We start from the raw sequence: 11,410 nt of genomic DNA on the forward strand, positions 1-11,410 counted from the left end.
AAAAAGCCTCCTCAAATCTATTTTCCTACTGTACCATTTTCTTTCAGCTTTATCCTGAAGAAAGAGCCTCTCTCTGTGATTTGAAACATTTCCCAGTGTCTATTGCAGTGGCAAATTTTTCATCATATTAATACCAATAATATGATGCATTCAAGCACTCTGCAGTGTTTTGATAAGATTCCATGGGGGTTGGGGGTCTGGCCTTTTCCAGCTATATAAAAATGTTCAAAAAATAAAGCATGAGGGCAAAAATAAATGCCCTGCTGAACATTTGTACCAAAGGAGATTAGAACACATAGTTGAAGCCTGTTCTACAGAAGTGTTTTCTGAAGACAGGAGCCATGCAGAGGGCTTCATTAACTTCCAAACACTTCAAAATGAAAAATGGGAAGGAAGTATATTGGAAAGATTGGACAAAACAACACACTAAACAATGTACACATTATGATAAGTAAAGGGGGGTATTTGATTTAAAAAGTATTGATTTCAGTTGCCTTTTAAATGAAATGAAGAAATAATGGTTGTTTTGAGGGGGAAAAATAAAGTGTTATATTTTTATCAGATATTGATCACTTGTGCTTAATTACTCATGTCATCTATCTCCCTGAGTTTCAACACCAAAAAGAGAGGAAAAAGCACTGGTTTCACAGTATAATCAGCAAAGACATAAGAGGATTAATTTAATGCATCCTAAAATTAAAAAAAAAAAAAAAAACAACTGAAACATGCTACCTTGTTCAAATGTAATCTATATGAAGAAATTATAGTTACTGAGCCTTGGAAAATACACAAGACTCAGGACATTGTGATTTTGAGAATACATCTTAATATATCATGAGAAAGCTTGCAATTCTAAGTGCTAAATTTCTAGTTTGTTCTTGGAGTTCATGCTATAAGCTATTTGAAGAGTAATTTTTTCACATGGCTTAGGAAATATGAGCTCAACAATCAATAATTTTTTATTAATATTTCATCATATCTCAACAGGACAGTAAAAAAAATATTCTGTTTCCTACCATTTTGCTATGACAAAAAGTATTTTTTAAATAATTAATTGGGAGGCCATTAGACTGAGGTGGCTCCAGTGCCCTGGGTCCATATTAAGCAAACCAAAATACAACTCAGTGTAAGCAGTCCTACTCTAGCCCAATGAGAAACTGCTAACTAACCCCTAACTAAGGGCTTTCCACTACTTAAGCTTAACCAGTTGGAAACTGCCAATTAACTTCTAACTAGGGGCCTTCCACTGGAGTGATCCAAATAAGACTACTGCTTACCTTTAGCCAATCAAATGTTCTCTTTACTCTGCTTCGTTTTGCTCTGCTTTTAATAGAGATCCTATTAAAGCCTTCCCCTCAGGTCCCTTTGTTGGGTCCCCAAACTGCCTGTGGTCTGGAGCTGCAGGATTCATGAATCACTGTCAGCTCATATAAGCTATTGAAAATTTTGATGTGCTTTAGTTTATCTTTTGGAACTGCCTAAAGGTCATTTCTCATTTCCGCATTTTGGCTGTGTCTTATATCAAGAGAGCTAAATAAAGGAATGATCCAAGTAGTAACATAATGAATAAATAAATACATAAATAATAAACAAATAACAACTAAAAATTCTCAGGACCAACTCTATGACTATATCAGGTAAAATCAATGTTTTAATATTATTTTAAACCAAATCATTAAATTTTGTATCAGTTCTTGGCTTCATTTTTCAGTTGGTGACAGAGCTTTTGTATACACAGAGAAAACTTTTATTACTATCCCAACGTCCATGCATCAGAAGAGGCTTCTGTATGAATGTTTGTACTTAACTTGGCACTGTTTACACTAGAGACTTCCTGGCACACAAGAGGCTATACCACAGATTGTCATTCAAAATTGACTCAAATTTCCTTATCATTATTCATAGTGGAAACTAACGACATCATACTGTTAATATAATTAATTTGGCCTAAAAGTTATATATGAGACTTTCTTAATAAAGGGAAATTATTTCTTTAAATATACTCAAGCTAAACTTTAAATATATATGCTTCATTACAATGCAAGAAAGTAAAATGAGGCTAAAGTGAATTTAAATGAAGCTAAAGTAAATTTGAAGTTATTATCTATTCCCTTTTACATGTTAGGTGGATTTTGACAATAAAGAATGTCAGACTTAGAATTTAGTTATGTGACTAATGACAATGACCTCAGAATCATTAAAAATTCTTTACAGTTACACTTTCTCAGAAATCCTCTTATGAAATCACAACACAAATATAGTCATAACATTCTCTTTATGATGGAAACACAAAACAAAACAAATGGTTTGGGTCTGGAACTATACTATCACGATTTCGATAAATATGCCTTTTCCACTTCTCAGTTATTGGTCGACACCACGGGGAAAAAGGTAGAGTCCATATTCAACTCACTCCACCAGCTACGACTTGCCAATGGATTAAATAAAAGAAAAGAAAATGTGAGAATTAATGTGAAGAACTATATTTCTAAGGAGACATCAATCAATGAGCTAATTTCCAGTTTTTAAATTAAATTCAGCATTTTAATTGAACTAATGACACTGTCATTTGGAATATATGTGTATATATGTCTGTGTGTGTATATATATGTATGTGCATGTGTATGTGTGTGTGTGTGTGTGTGTATGTCAGGTTTCAACAGGTAGATCAAACATAGGGTCATGGCAATTGCCAGAAATCATTAAACCACACTTAAAAAACAACTTTTTGGAAAAACTATAAACAAAGGAAATAAATAATTCAACATCTTCTTTCAAGATTCAGGGCTATAAATTTGCTCATAATCATTTAAAATAATTTGAGTGAAAGACTTGAATGCATTATGACAAATTAAACCGTACTTTAAAAATGTAGAATCAGACAACCTTGACAGCTGCTTCACTTGAACTATTGAGTCACTTCAGTTGCAAATATTCCCAAAAGAAGAAAAATTAATATTCTGAGGAGTTGCATGCAAGTTGGAAGCCCTCTGAACTACCTGAAGGGTTCAGGGCAGGTTTAGCCCTTCTGGTCTCTGACTGTGTCTACAAAACCAAAGTCAAGTGGAGAAGTAAAGCAATTATCCTAATTAACCAAGCAAAAAATAATTCCCTGCAAGTCAGAAACAGACAACTGTTGAGGCATGAATTATCCAGATTGACTATACCATGTATGTTGACTGAATTCATCAAATAATACTATTCTACCTTATATTGTTTGTATAGACAATTCAAAAAAAACATAGTATTATTGTAAAAGATATGTAACTTCAAACCCTAACTGTGCCTATATTTCCCTTCATAACATGGTGATGCAGGGAAGGTTTGTTCCAGGAGACCTAACACATACTGAAATCAGATGAAGATGAAGTAACATTCCAATATCCTGAATTGAGAACACTGTGTCCCTAATGGCCACATAGTCTCCATAAGTATCCTGGGCTAGAAGATGATACTAAGTCAATAATAGAGTACAAGCCATGGATAAACCCGTGACATATATCTCCTTTCAACCTCAGAAAACTCACACTTGTGTAGCAGAGTTTGACCTAATAAGGTATCCAGAGAGGAGTAGATAAAATCACTTCAAATTTTGAATATGTTGCATTGAAACCAGATGGATGGTTGAGATGCAGGGAGATCTATTAATATTTTAGGGTAGTAGTTAGTGAATTACCCCCTCAAAAGATGTAGTAGGTATTTCAAATTGTCATAACAAATAACCACAAATTGAGTGGCTTAATACAACACACATTTATTATCTCACAATTTCTCTGAGTCAGGAATCTGGGTTATGGTTCCTCTGCTTTAGGGTTTATGACAAGACTCCAATCAAGGTGTCAGCCAGGGACAGGGTCTTATCTGGCGGCTCCACTGGGAAAAGATCCCCTTCCCATCTCAGTTAAGTGGTTGTTGACAGGATTCTGTTCCATTTCGGTTACTGGGCTGAGAGCCTTGGTAGATGGCTGTTGGCCAGGAGCTGCTCTCAGGCCCTTCCCATGTGAAATTGTCAACATAGTAACTTGCTTCCTCAAAGACAGCAAGAGAGAAAATCTGCCAGTAAGACAAAAGTTAGAACCTTTGTAATCTATTCATAGGAGTGGGACATCCTATTTGGGTTGAGATATCCTATTGGCTAGAAGAAAGTTACTAAAAGGAAGGCAGTAACACAATGCCATCAATACCAGAGCTGTATTAGACACTACCTACCACAGAAGAGGTCACCTAAGCTAAAACCTTGGAAAAGTAAGGGAAGGTGAGCCCCAAGCAAAAGTAAATGCCAAAGGCCTGAGTTTAAAAAAACAAAACAAAACAACAACAACAAAAAACCTTTAGTGTTCAAACAATTGAAAGAAAATTATGACCAGAAATTTATGAATGATGGAGAAAGTGTTAAAAGATGAATTTGGAGAGATAAGATGAAGTCAGGCCATGAAAATCCTCATAGACTATGATGAACAATTGAATTTTATTCTAAGTGTAAGGAAATTTGCTCAGTTTTTCAGCAGAGAGTTGCATGATTTCGTTTACTAGCTAAGTGCATAACTGAGGCTATTGTGTGGAGAATGGAAAGGATGTCACAGTAGTGGTGGTAATGAGATGGCAATGAAGACAAGATAATTGAAACTTCTGGATTGAGGAGGCAGCAGTGGCGGTGGAGGAAAGAAGACACATGCAAGACATGTATAAGAAGTGGAACCAATCTGGTTTGAACGTGGTGAGTAAGGAAAAGGGAAAATTTAATTGCTGCTCAGTTTCTGGCTTAAACGGAATGATTGTATCATTAGCCGAGATAAACAAGACTGTGGACTAAGAATGAAAAAACAACTTGAGCAGAGAAAAAATCCTAAATTCAATTTTGGACATGTTAAACTTGAAATATCTACAGGACTTCAAATGGAGATATCAAATAGACAGTTGGAAATAAAGTCTGGAACTTAAAGAAAAGGCCATGCTAAATATTTATTTGCGTGAACTTAATGAAGTTCGGACATAACCACTCTTGAAGATAATGCATTGTTAATGAAAAATATGCTTATAATTGATTTCCAGATCTTCCATCAATTAGTTGCCTGTCCTTAGACAAGCCATGTTACCACTGGAAGCCTTCGCTTTCTCATTTGTAAATACATGTATAATTTTATATTTGTGATATGTAGATATACAATGCCTCCAGAGCATTATTATTCCATTAACTGTGTGAACTTGGTCAAATCATGCAGCCTCACTGAGCTTCAGTTGCCTCCCATCATATATGAACAGAAAGAACCCTATGGGATCTGAGGTCAGTTCCGTCTTCAAAATTCTGATTCTATGTTTGAAAAATATTGTATATTCATAATTAGACAGAATGATGTCTTATTTAAAAAGAATATCACAAAATGATTAAGGACTAAAATGATTTCTAATGTTAAAAATAAACATTTAATTTTAGCATCTAATTAGTGAACTGAATATAATATGCACATTTTTTCAAATTCTTTAATATATCATTTTATAGAAATGAATCAGGACTGAAGGGAATATAGTCCATAAAAGTTTTATTACATTTCATCAGCAAAATGTGTATTCAGTGTTAGCTAGACAGCAACAATATACTTTCGAGATTTCCTTATCATCTTCATGCCTACAATAATACACAATCAGAATATATTTAATAAGTTCTGCAAAAGAAGGTAATTGAAAAGAAATCATCCCTTTTTCATTTTACATCAGGCCAAAGAATCCAACCCTTCCATTTAAAAACAAAAATTATTGTATTGGCCTAAATTATCCAAATTGGCTATTTTTTTCTTTAACATTTACCTTTGTTGCTTTCTTTATCAAACTCAGTCTTGATTAGCCCTATTATGATTATAGAGTTAATGTGCCTTTTACCAAAATTAACCTTATTGTAAAATAGACAATCATCTTAACAATATTTGCATATCTGTTTAGTATGAGAAGTTGTGAGTTGAAATGTTCATGACTTTTCAAAAAGCAACAAATTCATTACCCAAGCATCATAATTCACAGTGTAATATATAAACATTAGCAACTGCTTAAGCTATTAAGCAAATACTCTGATTTGAATTTAATTTCTCTTTGTTTCCTTCATCACAATGGTCCATTTTCCACAGTGGTTCTTATGTATGCAAATTTTTTCATAGGCAATTAAAGTGTGGTTATTTTTAGGGAAGTGATTATAAAATTTTCACAGCGGAATTCCATACTTGGCCTCCCTCAATGACTCTTTAAACCATTTTTTTGTTTATATTTTCAGAATAAAAAAAAGATAGAATCTAAAAATCATCCTGTTTTCTCCTGTCCTCTCCCCTGCCCCCATGGCAATTTGTTACACTTGTTTGATAAAATGCCAAAGTTTAATAAATACAAAATATGGAAATGATTTCCCTCCACTTAATATTATTGCTACCGCATAAACATTAGCCATAGACTTGTAAGAGTTAAATGACTCTGAAAATCCACCTATGGTAGCAACACTTGGACTGTTCCATAAAGCTTTACAATGAGAAAGAGAGTTTTTTAGTTTTCATTATTTTTTGGTCAAATAAATCATAACAAGAAAATAAACATTTATCTCATACTTTTTAAAATTTTTAATTAGTATGATGAAAACATAATGGTGTTATAGAAGGTGAGAGGCAAACAAAGAATTTCCAATTATCTATTTAGTATGATTTGAGACTGTTATGAAACATTAACCCTTGACTGAATCTCTACCTTAGAAGACAGGATATTAACATAAAATATAGGAAATCTAATGGAGAAGTAAATCCAATCTTTATTTAGTGTATTTCGGTTTTGTAAAATATGGTGCAAACTCCCTGTCCATGAGAACTACCCTTTTGTGGATCACAAACATGTGGGCATATAAATTTAGGAGCAGATTTATGAGGAAATATGCTCGAATGCTAGAATTTAATAATTCAACTAGCCTCTAGCTCAGGTGTTTTTACAATTTAGTACAGATTTCCAACTTTCACTTGCCTCATTGCCTTAACTTTAAATCATGTGATTCATTTTATTTCCTCAAACATTCAAGCTATCAATCAGCAAACTGAATTCTTCCCTTTGGATTTTGTCATTAGTGCTCTTCCTGAAAGATGGAGGCAGATCATGGCATTCTCCATATGTTAATCCTTCCCACACTGTGTCATCACAGTTTCTCAACCTCTTCAGCTCCTAGAGCTTCAGCTGCATTTGCTTTTTGCTATCCACCACCAATAGCTGCAATTTGAGTCTGGTATCATTCTACATTTCTCCTCCTCCAAAACCTTCAACCTAAAATTTTCTTTACTTTCTTATATTCCAGTACTATCTTTATCTCACTTTTATTGAAAACACTTTTTTTTAAAGTCATAATTTTGTCAAATCATATGGTTTATTTTAAAAGGTCAAAAAGTGTACACACCTTTTATAAATGAAGCCTCTCTAATTTCCTATCCTTATATCTATTAAAAAACTTTTAAATATTTACATCCTTTTCTTTAAAAAAATGTTACTATGTCAATACCTCTTGATTTTCATCTATTAGATACTACCTATTAAATTTCTTATACAAAAGTTTAGGATTTAACATTTTCACTGTTCCCCTCTTAGGGGAACAAAATCTTCCTCCCCAGATAGTTCTGATTTAATTTTTATTAGATCAGTTATTCAGTGTTTGAAACAGGGTACCTCATTTAAGAATATTTATAGCTGATCCATGCAAAATACTATACTTTTTCCTTCTTGCCAAACTTTTCGTTTTCTGTAAACTTAATTGTGTCATTTTATCTATTTACATTGTTTTCAATTCAACTTCAAATGCTCACCAATTCAAATATATTGTATTAGTTGCCCTACCATATTTATTCCTCTTTTACAAATCTCTCCCAGAGTTCTTAACACTTCTCCAAACTGGATTGATTGTTTCAAAGGCCTCGACAATGGCTATTGTCTTGGAATTTCGTTTCACCATCATACTGGGATTTCCTATACTTCTCCTGTGTAGAATCTCCTTTTTCTTGGATCTTATGTTCTTTTTTCTAAATTTATTCCCTGGATTTAGAGGAAGAAATCTTCTAGTATCTTTCCAAAAAAGGGTTCATTTAAATCATATTTTTTGATTATGTCCAAAAGCTGTCTTTTCTACCATTACTTTCAGTTGATTGCTAACTGTGTATTTAATTTAATTTTCCCTAAGATATGGGAGCAACGTCCCATTGATTCTAGATTCTAGTGTTGGTTGCTATTGCAGTTTGATATCATTCTGCTTCTTGATCCTTTGTATGAAAACTATTTTTTCCAATTTAGAAATATGTAAACTTAAATATTTTTCCACAGTATTCTGAAATTTCACTATGATGTGCTTCATTATGTGTCTGTTTTTATACATTTTACTGGATAATCAGTGGGTCATTCAATTAGGAAACTCATAAGAATTGTGAGAACTTCTTAAATTGGTCATTTGATCATTTTCTAATTTTCTCCTCTTTCTTGGTCCCCCTTCTTCAACTCATGTTATTCAGATATTAGGCCTCTTAGACTAATTCTTTAATTTCTTTTTCTTTCTTTCTTTCTTTCTTTCTTTTTTTTTTTTTTACTTTTTTAGTCTCTTTCTTTCATTTTACTTTCTGGGTGGTTTCTTCAACTTTATATTCCATCACTTCTGTAAAGTAATTTATTTTTCACTCTTATATTTTTAACTACCAAAATATATTTTTCATGATCATTCATGTGTATAGTTTTCTTTCTTGAGTGCAATATTTCTTGTCTCTGTCAATTTATAAACAAAAATTTCCTTCATCCAAGTTTCTTATTGCATAATCTTTGTTTTCTAAAAGCTGTTTTTCTACTTGAATATTTTATAATAAACTTTCATATCAGATTCTTTTCTTAATTTCTTGATGTTCCTTGAGTGCGTGCTCATATTTATAAATATAGCACTAAAACAATGTATGGACAATTCCTTTGTGTTATGTGGGGGGAGGGGCTAACCAATTTCGGTTCTTTACTATAGAGTGAATTCGTTGAACTATTTCTGTATAGAACCTCTGAGTTTCATTTTGGATGTTTTCTCTTTGGCTGGTCAGAGTCCCTAGAGAAGCCTCAAAAACATCGCATCTATGGGGCCCATTCTGTTTTTCGTGCAGGTGAAGAGGACTGAGAGACATGATATTCAGTTTATAACTTTGAGTTAAATCCACGATGTTTCTGTAAAGTGTCTCTGTGTTCACCTGGACTTGTTGTCTCTGGTTGACTCACTCCAGAGAATGAACCCTTAGTGCTCTGCCAACACTAATACAAGCAGTTGCTAGACTGGGAAAAGTGGAGGAAGGGATTTGGAAGTCTAATTGTTTCTTGGTCCCTTAATACTGCTGAGATTAGGCCAAGGATTGCCCTGTGGAGGAATCTGTGATATAAATTGATTGCTTCTAGGCTTTCTTAACTATTGATTAGGGTTCTGCTTTCTCAAGACTGCTATATTGTTTACCAATTACTTAACCATCTGCTTTCCAGTTTCAATAGGTTTTTGCTGTTTCCTTTGCTTGCATTGCCTTTGTATTGTAGATTTGGATCTTTACTAATATATTCCTTTACTAATATGTTAATGTAGTTTGGGAATAAATGAAACTAAATGAGAATATTCAATCCTTCACCTTTACCAGAAATCCAAATGCACTCATTATCCAGATGGTGATGTTTACCCTCTTGACTTATTTTGCTTTCCCAACGGTACATGTTCTGGCTGAGGTCCAAATCTCAAGCCATTACTGTCCATTTCAGTGAGCCCCAACTTAGTGATTTAAGTCTTCCGTAGTATTAATTTTTCTCCCTTCATGTACTGTCAGTTCTATAATGTAGAATCCTTTATTCTCCTCAGCCTCTCCACTCTGTTCTATTTTCCTCTCATCTGAAAAGTTTTGCTGGAAAAGTCATGAGACCATATAATTGAATTTTATTCCAAATCCATAATTACAATTGGGTTTCCGTATTTATAATCCTCATTTGGCCTATATAATTGAGGTTCTGATGCAGCAGCCAATTTTTTTCTCATCTCCTGACACTTCAAATCTACTCTGACCATCAACTCTTCATTTCTGCTAACGAATGGAGACCACGAAAACAAGTTCCCACGTCCCTTTTCTCCACTTCCATTCTTCTTCAACCATCACTTCTAACTTGTCCACTCCTTAACCCAACATAGGCTCTAGGAGTTCCTTCACATAATAAATATTTAATCAGTAGGTTTATTAATGGAAGAGCCATTTATTCTATGACTCCACTATTTAACAGGAAAAACACCGAGAGATACTTCGAATTTACCATTTTTTCCTTTTATATGATAAAGCATTTAGCAATCTAAACCTACCCCTCTCCTATATCTCTTGTATAGAAGTGGTACTATATATTCATTCAACATATCCATGATGGAAACAAACTTCCCTTGTTTCTGCTACGTGATCATGATAGAATGAAAAAGAAACATTAAAAAATCTGTAGCAAACTAATGTTTTCGTAGCTCTAAATCAGCTGCTGATATTTAGAAAACCGGATGACAAATTCAAGTGTTAATACAGATTCATGTGAGTAACAGTTAACCGGGAATCAGTTAGTCATATAATTTTTTTCATCCTCATTCTCTACCTAAATGCTTTAGAAGTTGAACATTAACAACTAAATAAAAAGTAAAAACAAAAACAGCCAAGTGCAGCAAATCCCCCCTGTTATCCTAGCACTTTGGGAGGCTGAGGCAGGAGAATCACTTGAGACCAGGAGTTCAAGACCAGTCTGAGCAGGAGTGACACTCTGTCTCTACAAAAAGTATAAAAATTAGCTGGATGTGGTGGTGTGTGCCAGCTACCCGGGAGGCTGAGGCAGGAGGATCGCTTGAGCCCAGGAGTTTGAGCCCAGGAGTGTGAGCTATGATGATGCCACGGCACTCTACCCGGGTCGACAGAGTGAGACTCTGTCTCAAAAAACAAACAAACAAACAAACAACAACAAAAACTGGGGACACTTTCTGAAACAAATATGACTGACAAAGTGTCCATAGCCTGTGAACAAATACACACTCACACACACACACACACACACACACACACACACATACAGGGAGACAGAGAGAAAAAGAGAGACTCAAGAATTAATAAGGAAACAAAACAAACCACTCATTAAGTGGGTTAGGGATGTGAAAAGGTAAGTTATATTAATGGAATTCAAACTGACAGATGTAGGAAAATATATTCAATTTCCTCCCTATTGCTACTCAATAGGGAGGGTAAAAACTGTTTTATCAATTATATGAAATATTTATTCCAATCACAGATAATAATCATCTTACTTAATCTATTAAATTTTATATTTTTTGGCCGGGCGCGGTGGCTCACGCCTGTAATCCTAGCTCTCTGGGAGGCCGAGGCGG

The sequence above is a fragment of the Propithecus coquereli genome, unplaced genomic scaffold (assembly GCF_000956105.1).
Source record: "Propithecus coquereli isolate 6110/MARCELLA unplaced genomic scaffold, Pcoq_1.0 Scaffold174, whole genome shotgun sequence".
NCBI lineage: Eukaryota > Metazoa > Chordata > Mammalia > Primates > Indriidae > Propithecus > Propithecus coquereli.